The sequence below is a fragment of the Gopherus flavomarginatus genome, chromosome 19, assembly GCF_025201925.1.
Source record: "Gopherus flavomarginatus isolate rGopFla2 chromosome 19, rGopFla2.mat.asm, whole genome shotgun sequence".
In the NCBI taxonomy this organism is placed as follows: domain Eukaryota; kingdom Metazoa; phylum Chordata; order Testudines; family Testudinidae; genus Gopherus; species Gopherus flavomarginatus.
In genome coordinates this window covers 25,561,304-25,573,887 of record NC_066635.1, presented here as the reverse complement: position 1 = coordinate 25,573,887, position 12,584 = coordinate 25,561,304, and the positions used below count along the sequence as shown (strand labels likewise).

At 45.9% G+C, this 12,584-nt stretch overlaps 1 protein-coding gene across 8 annotated transcripts in view; it reads left to right on the top strand.

The window, feature by feature from the left end:
• CRK (CRK proto-oncogene, adaptor protein) overlaps positions 1-12,584 on the top strand; it is a 67,666-nt gene that overhangs the window by 17,309 nt on the left and 37,773 nt on the right. The window lies entirely within an intron of this gene.

Sequence of the window (12,584 nt, the reverse complement as noted above, 5' to 3'; positions counted from 1 at the left end):
GCTGTTGCATCCCCACTGCATTACTAGCTCCAGCATCACCAGAGCATTAACACATCCCCAAAGGCTTTCTAGCTGGAGTTTAAAGTACCACTTAACGCGAGTTAGAAATTTTTTTGTGTGGACAGGAGTTAGGGGTAACACTAGATTTATAATTTGAGCTAACTGCTGTGAAGACACGCCCTTAGAATCACTGCTCTCCAGGATACAGTTCTTCTACTCCTTCTACTTGTGCACTGATTTCAGAGGGGCCACTCATGGAATTAGGTGTTACTCAGTGTGAGAGAGGGCAGGTCTACACTACAAAGTTAAGTCAATGTAAGCAGCCTAGTGTCAACCTACCAGTCCGTGTGTCTGTGCTTAAATTTGTTTCCTGCAAAGTATATGCCCCAATACAGCGATGCAGTAAAACCGCTTCCCTGAACGGTATTAAGCCATGGTTGACATACTGTGGTTGATGTACTGCAAGTGTAAACTGTCTTCTAGCAACTGTCCCACAATGCCTGACCCTGACCCCCTCTGGTCACAGTTGTGAACTCCACTGCCCAGGAGATACAGAGAATGGAAGCCACCTGGCATATTTTTTAAATGCATTTTCCTGATTGCCCAGCTTGGCGAACACACCTTGCAGCCCTCCCTTGTTGTGTGCAGCTGCCCAACCGACCACACTGGCTACATGCTCCAGATGTGTTCCTGCCTGAAGTAGACAGGAGGTATTGGATCTTTTGGGCCAGTGGGGAGAAGAGGCTGTGCAGGCACAGCTATGGAGAAGATGTAGAAACATGGACATCTATGAGCAGATTGCATGGGGGATGCAAGAGAAGGGGTACAGCAGTGTCACGTGAAAGCCAAGAAACTGCAGCAGGCATATCAGAAGGTCAGGAAGGCCTACAGTTGATTTGGTGCCAAGGTGCAGATCTGCCGCTTATACAATGAGCTTCATGTCAGACTTGGTGGAGACCTCATCAGCACACTGCAGAGCACCGTGAATACCTTGGTGGAGCCAGAGAGACAGACCCCTGCTGTGAACAGTGAGGAGGATGAGGGACATGTGTCCTGAAGGTTGAGCTAAGCCTCAAGCCAGGATCTGTAGGAGACTCGACTGCAGTCTAGTCAGTCCCAGCAGCTGTGCACAGGCGAGTCTAATGCAGGGGAAGGAACCTCAGGTAAGTGTGTGAATGCATTTCCAATTACAATGTTTAAATATACAAATGGTGCCCCATCCCAACTTACCAGGACTCAAGTAGTGACATTTAATTAATTTACTCATACTGGAAATGGTAACTGTCCAAAAAAAAGAAAGGTAGAGTTATCTGCTGTTTATTGCCCCATAGATTTAACAGGGGGTGGCATGTGGAGCAGTTTATGTATACAGACGTTCCTGGAATTCTCCAGAGAGATTTCAATTAAACTTTTGTAGGGGTACTCAGCAATCCTGTCCTGAAGGTTTCTAGGGATGTCAGCCTTATTTCTTCCTCTGTGGTAAGATAGTATCAGAGGGGTAGCCATGTTAGTCTGGATCTGTAAAAAGCAACAGAGAGTTCTGTGGCACCTTATAGACTAACAGATGTATTGGAGCATAAGCTTTCGTGGGTGAATACTGTGGCAAAGTTCCTCCTCTACCTGGGTGGGTCCTGTGCTTATTTGGCAGATTTGCTCACCTCAGTGATCTTCCCCACAGTCCAGGTCAACTTCTCCTGTGTCTGATCAGGAGTGGGGAGGTTTGGGGGGAACCCGGGCCCGCCCTCTACTCCAGGTTCCAGCCCAGGGCCCTGTGAATCACAGCTGTCTATAGTGCATCCTGTAACAGCTGCATGACAGCTACAACTCCCTGGGCTACTTCCCCATGGCCTCCTCCAAACACCTTCTTTATCTTCACCACAGGACTTGTCTCTTGGTGTCTGATAACGCTTGTACTCCTTAGTCCTCCAGCAACACACCCTCTCACTCTCAGCTCCTTATGCCTCTTGCTCCCAGCTCCTCACACACACTTCCTCTCCTCTGGCTCCTCCCTCCCTGACTGGAGTGAGCTCCTTTTTAAACCCAGGTGCCCTGATTAGCCTGCCTTGATTGGCTGCAGGTGTTCTAGTCAACCTGTCTGCCTTAATTGGTTCTAGCAGGTTCCTGATTACTCTAGTGCAGCCCCAGCTGTGGTCACTCAGGGAACAGAAAACTACTCATCCAGTGACCAGTATATTTGCCCTCTAACAGACTCCTGTACCCCACTGGCCTGGGTCTGTCCAATACCCACTTCGTCAGACGCATGTAATGGAAATTTCCAGAGGCAGGTATAAATATGCAGGCCAGAATCAGTCTGGAGATAACGAGGTTAGTTCAATCAGGGAGGATGAAGCCCTCTTCTAGCAGTTGAGGTGTGAACACCAAGGGAGGAGAAACTGCTTCTGTAGTTGGCTAGCCATTCACAGTCCTTGTTTAATCCTGAGCTGATGGTGTCAAATTTGCAAATGAACTGAAGCTCAGCAGTTTCTCTTTGAAGTCTTGACCTGAAGTTTTTTTTTGCTGTAGGATGGCTACCTTAAAATCTGTTGTTGTTTGGCCAGGAAGGTTCAAGTGTTCTCCTACAGGTTTTTGTATATTGCCATTCCTAATATCTCACTTGTGTCCATTTATGCTTTTTACATAGGGACTGTCCAGTTTGGCCGCTGTACATAGTAGAGGGGCATTGCTGGCTCATGATGGCATATATAACATTGGTGAACGTGCAGGTGAATGAACCGGTGATGTTGTAGCTGATCTGGTTAGATCCTGTGATGGTGTTGCTGGTGTAGATATGTGAACAGAGTTGGCATCGAGGTTTGTTGCATGGATTGGTTCCTGAGTTAGAGTTGCTATGGTGCGGTGTGTGGTTGCTGGTGAGAATATGCTTAAGGTTGGCGGGTTGTCTGTGAGCGAGGACTGGCCTGCCTTCCAGGGTCTGTGAAAACGAGGGACCATTGTCCAGGATGGGTTGTAGATCACTGATGATGCGTTGGAGAGGTTTACGCTGAGGACTGTAGGTGATGGCCAGTGGAGTTCTGTTGGTTTCTTTCTTGGGTTTGTCTTCCAGCAGGAGGCTTCTGGGTACACATCTGGCTCTGTTCATTTGTTTCCTTATTTCCTCATGCGGGTATCATAGTTTTGAGAATGCTTGGAGAAGATCTTGTAGGTGTTGGTCTCTGTCTGAGGGGTTGAAGCAAATGCGGTTGTACCTCAGTGCTTGGCTATAGACAATGGATCACGTGGTGTGTCTGGGATGGAAGCTGGAGGCATGAAGGTAGGCATAGCAGTCTGTGGGCTTTTGGTATAGGATGGTGTTAACGTGACAGTCACTTATTTGTACTGTGGTGGCTAGGAAGTGGACCTCCCGTGTAGATTGGTCCAGGCTGAGGTTGATGGTGGGGTGGAAGCTGTTGAAATTGTGGTGGAATTCTTCCAGAATCTCCTTCCCATGGGTCCAAATGATGAAGATGTCATCAATGTAGCATTAAGTAGAGAAGGGGCATGAGTGGACAAGAGCTGGGGAAGCGTTGTTCCAGGTCAGTCATAAAAATGTTGGCATATTGTGGGGCCATGTGGGTGCCTATAGCGATACCGCTGGTCTGGAGGTATATATTGTCACGAAATTTGAAATAATTGTACGTGAGGATAAAGTCACAGAGCTCAGCAACCAGTTGTGCTGTGTCATCGTCAGGTATACTGTTCCTGACAGCTTGTATTCCATCTGTGTGTGGGATGTTTGTGTAGAGAGCCTCCATATCCATGGTGGCTAGGATGGTGTTTTCTGGAAGATCACCAATGCATTGTAGTTTTCTCCGGAAATCAGTGATATCACAGAGATAGCTGGGAGTGCTGGTGGCATAGGGTCTGAATAGAGAGTCCACATATCTGGATAGTCCTTCAGTGAGTGCCAATTCCAGAGATGATGGGGCGTCCAGGATTTCCAGGTTTGTGGATCTTGGGTAGTAGATAGAATAACCCTGGTTGGGGCTCTAAGGGTGTGTTGATTTGTTCCTGTGTTAGTGTAGGGAGTGTCCTGAGTAGATGGTGCATTTTCTTAGTATATTCCTCAGTGGGATCTGAGGAAAGTGGCCTGTAGAATTTGTTATTGGTGAGTTGTCTGGCAGCCGCCTTTTGGTAGTCAGACTTGTTCATGATGACAACAGCACCTCCTTTGTCAGCCTCTTTGATTATAATGTCAGAGTGGTTTCTGACGCTGTGGATGGCATTGCGTTCTGCACGTCTTAGATTATGAGGCAGGCATATGCATCTATGCTCCAATACATCTGTTAGTCTATAACAGGGGTAGGCAACCTATGGCACGCGTGCCGAAGATGGCAAGCGAGCTGACTTCCAGTGGCACTCACGCTGCCTGGGTCCTGGCCACCAGTCTGGGGGGGCTCTGCATTTTAATTTAATTTTAAATTAAGCTTCCTACACATTTTTAAAAACCTTCTTTACTTTACGTACAACAATAGTTTAGTTATATATTATAGACTTCTAGAAAGAGATCTAAAAATATTAAAATGTATTACTGGCACGCGAAACCTTAAAATAGAGTGAGTAAGTGAAGACTCGGCACACTTCTGAAAGGTTGCCGACCCCTGGTCTATAAGATGTCACAGGACTCCTTATGGTAAGATACTTTCCCATACCAGTCCGCGATGACTTTGGCAATCACCATTGCAGCAAAGGCTAGTGTATGTGGGGACAGGTGGCTTCAGTACACCAGCAGCAGCTGTGTTGTCTGTGCCTATGTTACCCTCAGGAGTGAGATATCAGCTAAAATTACCACTGTCTGTGGAAAATAGTGCCAGTGTTGAATGTCTTTTCCATGGGCATAAGTGTAGGGCAACAGAAGCTGAAATTTTGTTTTGTACAACTGAATTCCCTTCCCCTCCAATGCCTCTGCTCGGGCATGCTCTCCATGGCTGGGGCTGGTGAGTGATGCTGTGCACAGGCATTCCCAGGCTGAAGTGTCAATAACCGTGTCTCGTTTAAAACTTTAGGGGAGCCAAGGGAAGGGAGTTATGAAACTTAACTTTCACTTTTCCTTGTGCTGTACATAGAATACCTCTGTATGTTTTGTCTGTAGCTGCTGCTGTTATGTTGAGAGGTTCCCCCCTACACACCCATGGAATGTCAGAGAAGAAGAGGATATGTGCAGAGAGATCCTGCAAGCTATTGCTGCATCGGATCATAAAAAGAGGGCCTGGAGGGTGAATGTTGCAAACAGTATGGAGAGGGAAAGAGTGGATAGGAGAAGGAAATGTACCAGGACATAATGGGCCTTCTTCATCAGCAAACACAAATGCTGCAGACATAAGTTCCCTGTAAGCTGCGTGGCCATGCAGCAGCCTGTTTAGCGCTGCCCAGCTGACCTGCCACGGCCAGGGGAGGGGTGCACCATAGACGCTGACTTCCCTTGTAACCGCGGGGGGTACTCGACCCCCACTTCCGCCCCAGGCCCTGCCCCTAATCCATTCCTTCCCCCAAGTCCCCACCCCTGTCCCTCCTCTTCCCTCCTCCTCTTCCCTACCTCCTACTCTGAGAGTGCCCCATCCCCGCTCTTCTCTCTGCCTCCTGGAGCTTCCTACATGCTGTGAAACAGCTGTCTGCAGGGGTGGGAGGTGCTGGGAGGGAGGAGTTGGTCAGCAGGGCTTCTGGCAGGTGAAAGGTGCTGGGGGGGTAGGTTGGCTGCTGGTGGGTGCTGCTGAGCAGCACCTGCTAATTTTCTCTGAGTGTCCCTCCCCCGGTCCCAACTGAGCCGTGGATCTGCCATAACCGGGGCGCCCCTCCCCCAACTCAGACCCAGCCCAGACCTGCCGGGGGAGGGGTGCCTATCCCACGGCCCCAGCCCCTGAGATGCCGCAGTGGGGAGAGGTGCCTCTCCCCTGCCCGCCCCCCCACCAGCCCAGGAGCTGCTGTGGGGAGAGAGAGCTGGGGGGAGTCCTCTCTCCCTGCCATCGCCCCAGAACACCCTCCTGCACCGTAAACCCCTTATCCCTGGCCCCATCCTGGAGCCCTCACCCTATGCACCCCAACCCCCAGCCCTGAGCTCCTCAGCCCCACCCCAGAGCCCGCCCCCCCAGCTGAAGTCTTCACCCCTCCCCAACCCTCTGCTCCAGCCCTGAGCCCCACCTCAGAGCCTGTAGCCCCAGCTGGAGCCCTCCCACCCCTGCACCCAGCCCTGCTCCACTCTGCTCCAGCCCTGAGCCTCCTCCCACACTCTGAACCCCTTGGCCCCACCCACATGAATTTTGTTATGTGTACCAATATGAAGGTGATGTGTCTCACATAACATTTATTCTGTACATGTGTGGGAAAAATTAGAGGGAACACTGCTGCAGACTCTTGTTGACTTACAGGTTCAACAATCACGGGTTCACTTCCCTTTGCAGTCTGTGGAGAACTCCATTTTAGCACCTTTCTACACCTCCCCCCACCAACTTTCCACATAGCATCAGGGGATGCATCCATATCCCCTACCACTCCACGATGGTGGACAGTTAGGAGAACCATAGCTTCACATACACTGATGCATGAGAGTCGCTATTGTGGCATGTGTAGCCAAAATAAACTGAAAAGGACATGAATTTTCTGTCTCCTTGTTAAGTTTTGTTAATTTATTTCAGAAGTTTTTATTGTATTTGTTTAATTGTACCCTGGGTTTATTTACACTGGTTTTGGTTCTCAATAAAAAATATTTTTTGGTAAATTAATGTTTATTACTTCACAACATATGCTGCAGAATGCCTAGCACTACTGAAAGCACTGACTACTTGTTGTATAGGTGGACAAAACTTATAGGATCAGTGACAAAAACACAGTGTAATAATTGTAAATGTACAAGCAGCACTGGAAAATTAATAGGCCCATTAACAAACAGTGTTATATTCATAAATGTACAACAAGCACCACACAATTCCTAATAGCCACCAGAACTCCAGGGCAGATAGAGCACGTTCGCCCATATCATCTTACTGTGGCTAATTGTTAAACGTGCTCTTTCAAGGCCTCCCTCAGCTGCATATTTCCACAAGAAAACAGGAACCATGACTTGAGTGGGGAGAAAGGAGGGAAGGGGGAGAGAGAGGCTAAATTCTCTCTGTGTTAGGATTACTGTCTCTCTCAGGGAGAATCTGGGAAGGGAAAAGAGAAGGAGGGGGGAAGGTGCATTTTCCTCTCTGTTTCAGGATTCAAGGGGTTTGAATCACAGTGATCTTCTAGGGTAACCCAGGGAGGGGAAGTCTGGGAGAGGCAACGGTGAAGGAAAGGGTTTACTTTCCTTGTGTTAAGATCCAGAGGATCTGGGTCTTGGGGGTTCCCGGGCCAGGTTTTGGGGGGACCAGAGTGTACCAGGCACTGGAATTCCTGGTTGGTGGCAGCACTACAGGTTCTAAGCTGGTAATTCAGCTTAGAGGAATTCATGCTGGTACCCCATCTTTTGGACGCTAAGGTTCAGAGTGGGGAATTATACCATGACATATGTAAACAAACTTTTGTCTTTATGATTGGCTGAACTAGAAGTAGGACTGACTGGATTCATGGGTGCTAAAGTTTTACATTGTTTTGTTTTTGAGTGAAGTTACGTAACAAAAAAATTTTACGTTTGTAACTCGCACTTTCACAATAGATTGCACTACAGTACTTGCGTGAGGTGAATTGAAAAATACTAACTTTTGTTTATCATTTTTAGAGTGCAAATATTAGTAATAAAAATAATATAAAGTGAGCATTGTACGCTTCGTATTCTGTGTTGTAATTCAAATCAATATATTTGAAAATGTAGAAGAACATTAAAAAATATGTAATAAATTTAACTTGGTGTTCTATTGCTTAACAATGTGATTAAAACTGCGATTAAGCGTGATTAATTTTTTTAAATTGTGATTAATTTTTTGAGTTAATTATGAGAGTTAATTACGATTAATTGACAGCCTTAGTTATAAGTTCTACACAGTTCTTTCTATGCAAACCTACTTTATTCTTAAGGAGAAAACATTAATAATTATAAAGACACCTACACAACTCTAACATGAAGTCTGGCAGGCACAGACCTTCCAACCCTGCCGTAAGGTTGGAGCCCTCTGTGGACCAGGGGTCCTGTCCATTTGCTGGATCAGGAAAAAGCCCATGAGCCAGTTTAAAAAACAGGCTATCTCCAAACCCTTTTTTGTTGGTCCCAGTTTAAACTACTGTACGCATATCTGTCCGGGTGGGTGGCTTCCAAGGCTGCTGATGTAGGGAAAGTACATTAGCATCCCCACTCCCTGCTAGAGAAGGTACGTACAATGTCCTAACAACACATTTTTAGTACAATGTCCCCCAAAGGTATTAACTGTAATTCAGTGAGGTTTAACTTAATTTAATAGATTTCATCTTAATTCCATAAGGTTTGTTCAGGATAATGTAGGATATTGTCAATCTGTCACATCTATTTCAGTTTATTTTCCCTTAGTAGAAGTCTCTCAACACCACCCCCATTAAAAAGCCCTTGGTCATGGGATATTAATGTGGCCCTGACAAAGCTTATCAAAGTTTCTTTAGAATCACTTATTTCCTATGAGCTGAAGTTCTTTACATGCAGTCATTTTGCTTGGGGCAATGACTTTGGTCTAATGACCAAGTTATCTTATACCGGTCTTTCCTGAGATAAAGTGTTGCTGCAGAGTTAGAGTTCTCTCCAGTATGGTATTGGAGTTCCACACTAATGATCCTATTGGCCTGCCAACATTCTTCCCACACCTGCCTGCCCATGCCACAGAGACCTTTCTCCATATGTTTGATCTTAAAATGTCCCTGGGAGGACTAAAACCATAAGAAAATCAACACAATTTTTGCTTCATTTGGTACCAACACGGTAGAGGATTTAGTCTAAGTGGATGCCTGATTGTACTTCATACTGCTGTGACCTGGTTGGCCTGAAATTAAAATGGCATATCTGGGCTCCCATCACAGCTTGCTAGGGAGATTTAAAAAAAATTATCAGACATCTGCAAAGCAGCTACATGGCCCTCTCTCCTCACATTTACAAAACATTGTTGCTTGGATGTGGCCACAAGAAGGAATCCTCTTTTTTGGTTCTTTATTTTCCAGACCTTGTTTATAAGGCAGGGAGGGAAAACTATGGCCTGTGTATCGGATCTGGCCCCTCAAGGTTTTCAGTCTGGTCCGCAGGATTGGCAGCCCCGTGGCACAGTGGGGTCAAGGCAGGCTTCCTGTCTGCCCTGGCCCCGTGCAGCTCCCGGAAGTGGCCGGCACCATGTCCCTGCATCCCCAGAGGGAGAGAGGGGCAGAGGGCTCTGCGCTGTCCTCATCTGCAGGCACCACCCCCTGCGGCTCCTATTGGCCGGGAACGGGGAACCACGGCCAATGGGAGCTTCACGGGTGGTACCTGCAGGCAAGGGCAGTGCGCGGCGGAGCCGCCTGCCCCACCCTGCCCTCAGGAGCCACTGCCAGACATACTGACCACTTCTGAGAGTGGCATGGGGCCAGGGCAGGCAGCCTACCTTAGCCTTGCTGCGCGCCGCTGGCACCCCGGAGCCACTCGAGGTAAGTGCCCTAGGCTGGAGCCCACACCCCAAATCCCTTCTGCACCCCAGCCCCCTTTCCTGAGCCCCCTAATCCCCTGCCTTGAGCTCCCTGCCTTACCCTTCCTGCACCCCAACCCCTTGCCCTGAGCTCCTTCCTTCACACCGAACAAACTCCCTCCCAACCCCCTGCCCCAGCCCTATATTCATGGCCCTGCATACATTTTCTGCACCCAGATGTGGCCCTCAGGCCAAAAAGTCGTGTGTGTCCCTCTCTTTCCCCCATTATAAGGTAAGGGAGGCTAAACTCTCACCACCCACCCCACCAAAAAAGGTTTGTTTTGTTATAGGATGTTCCTTACTTTCAGTTAGCTAATTTATACTTATGATTATATACTATAATGTAGGCATTCTGAGAGGTATCTTAATTCGTTCTTTCCTCTTTCTCTGCCCTATTGGCATTGGTCATGTTGTTTTTGCTCATTTGCTTACATTTCCTTGTGGACACCTCTTGGGCTTCTTAGTCTGCTGGAATGTGAATCCTGGACTGACTGAGTGTACCTTATAATTTTGCTTCTCTGAAGACATTATCTAAGTGAATCCTCTCATCACAAACACCCCATCCCATAATTCTGAGAGGTATTTTATTATATACTTTTTCTCTGATAGTATTTTTTGCTAGTTGATCATCTTGAATCAGCTTTTCTTTCTGGGAGCATTATCTCCTGCTCAGTTGAAGGAACTACTTGGAATATTCAGGAAGTCAGCCTGAGCCAATGATCCACCCTGGTAATGCTGCCCTTGATAGTCAAAAATGTGTTAAGAGTTAGGGGGAGTTCTTCTAGCCTTGCACTAAAGAACTGAGACCCAGGAGCAAAAGTTCTGTTAGAGATCCTCTTTGGAGAAACAGATACAAGGTAAGCAACTCTCTTTTTTGATAGAAGGAAAATGGACTAGACTAAGAGCTTGAAGTATGACTGTTTCTCCTTCATTACCCATCATCATTACTTGTTGAAGTGTGAATCTCTTTGTCTCCATTTCTCCCACAACACCTGGTTATACAATATATGGAATATCAGACTTATTGTTTTCCAAATAAATTGAAGAACAAAACCAGGAAAAAAGAGAAGTAGACAGCTGGACAACTGAAACCAAGATTGGCAATTCATCACTTGTATATCATTCATAATGTATGGTATTGTGAGATATGATTTATTTAGTTGAATATCTGTTGATGCATTTGATATGATGGTTTATGACTCACCCGCCATTTGACAAATATGAAGAAGGTGACTTATGCTAAGAGAAATTAGAAGTAAAATGTTAATGCACTTGTTGCACATGTTTTGGAAATGTATATTGCTACATTGATTTGTATAGGTGTTTATGACTTTCATAAAAAACTGCACTTAAAGGAAGAATAGCCTCATTTGTGTTGGCTCCAAAGCCAAGCTGCTAAAAACTCATTGTAGTGTTTAGTATCTGTCTTCAAATACCATCTTCACATGTCTTTGCTAGCAATGTTAAAGGGCTGTTGCGGCAGTGCTTTAATGTGGCTGTGTAGTCGCGGTACCAGAGCTGGGAAAGAGCTCTCCTAGCACTATAAAAAAACACACTAAGGCCTTGTCGCCGCTGCCACTGTACAGCGCTGAAATTTGTAGCGCGCGGGGGGTAGGTTTTTTCACACCCCTGAGTGAGAAAGTTGCAGCACTGTAAAGTGGCAGTGTAGACAAGGCCTTAGTGTGTTTTTTGACCAGCTACTAGTAACTAACTGGAACTGCGACGTTTCTCTCTTGATTTAACATTCAGGACAGTGATGCTGTAAAAAGTAGAGGGCTAAAAAAGCTGCATTGTTCCTTCTTTATCTTGGGCTTGTACCTAAAATGCATTCTATATGAAATACACAGATGTCTTATACTTTGGAAATTAAAATCCTGTACCGTCCCAAGTGAAAAGCTGAATGTGGCTGAGTTTATAGATGTGGTAGGTCGAAGACACACACAAGAAACAAAACTCCTTCACTTCCTTCAGAATAAACTTGGGAGTGAAAATCAGATACTTATTAAATAGTAAAAATCTTCGTTAACACAGAACATCAAGTTCAGCAAAACTCAAACTTGTGAAAACAAGGAAATACAAAGTTAAGGTAAGTGCCCATGCAACCGTATCTCTGCCCCTCTGGAGCTGGAAAGAGCCCTTGGCAATTGTCGACATGCAGGCCAGTTTCTTTCGTGTTTTAGGTGTAGAGGTACTGAATAGTGGAAGCAATAGGTGGGGCCGATTGTTAGAAGTGCGTTTGTGATATAAGGAGATCTGTGGATTTGTTTGAGGAATGCAGTGGTGTGATTTTGATATGTGGGTATCTGGCTCTATGCCCCCATGCATAGGATCAAATGAAAGAGGTGAATGTTTAATTTGAGGTTCCAGTCTGCATCATTTCAATGGAGAGGTGTGTACGGTATGTCAGTGGCAGGGCTATGGGATTCACTTCCCATGGGTATGGTCAATAGTAAGAAGGATTATGAGAGCAGTCTGTGGATTTAAAGATGGGTAAGGGAAAGTATAGGTTTAGGTGGCATCCTGCGTGCAAGCGTTTAGGTGGTATAAAACTGTGTTAAGTGGTCATTAAATTTTACAGGAGTCAAGCACTTAAAGTTGAGGTTTGAAAGAAAGCTGGTCTTAATCTTAACTATAGCATAACTGGCTCACTGCTATAATCTTGTTCTAGTCTGCCTAATCCTACCTTCCTAATCTGGCAAACTTCACTTCTAAAAATAAGATCCCATTCCATCTGAATAAAATCCACACACTCTACCTCCCCATTCTGGAAGTTACAGGATACTGTTCACTTCACTATTCTAACAAATCAAACTTCAGTTTTCTTCCATGTATGCATATATACAAATCACTAACTATGTACAAAGGTTAGATACAATGAACAACGTTACCCTGAAGTATAGTGCCTAATTCTGCATCAAATTATTCATCCGTAAACTTCAATAATTTTCGCTGAGATTAAATTTCCACTTGTCACATTTTTATTATATTCTCTTTAAT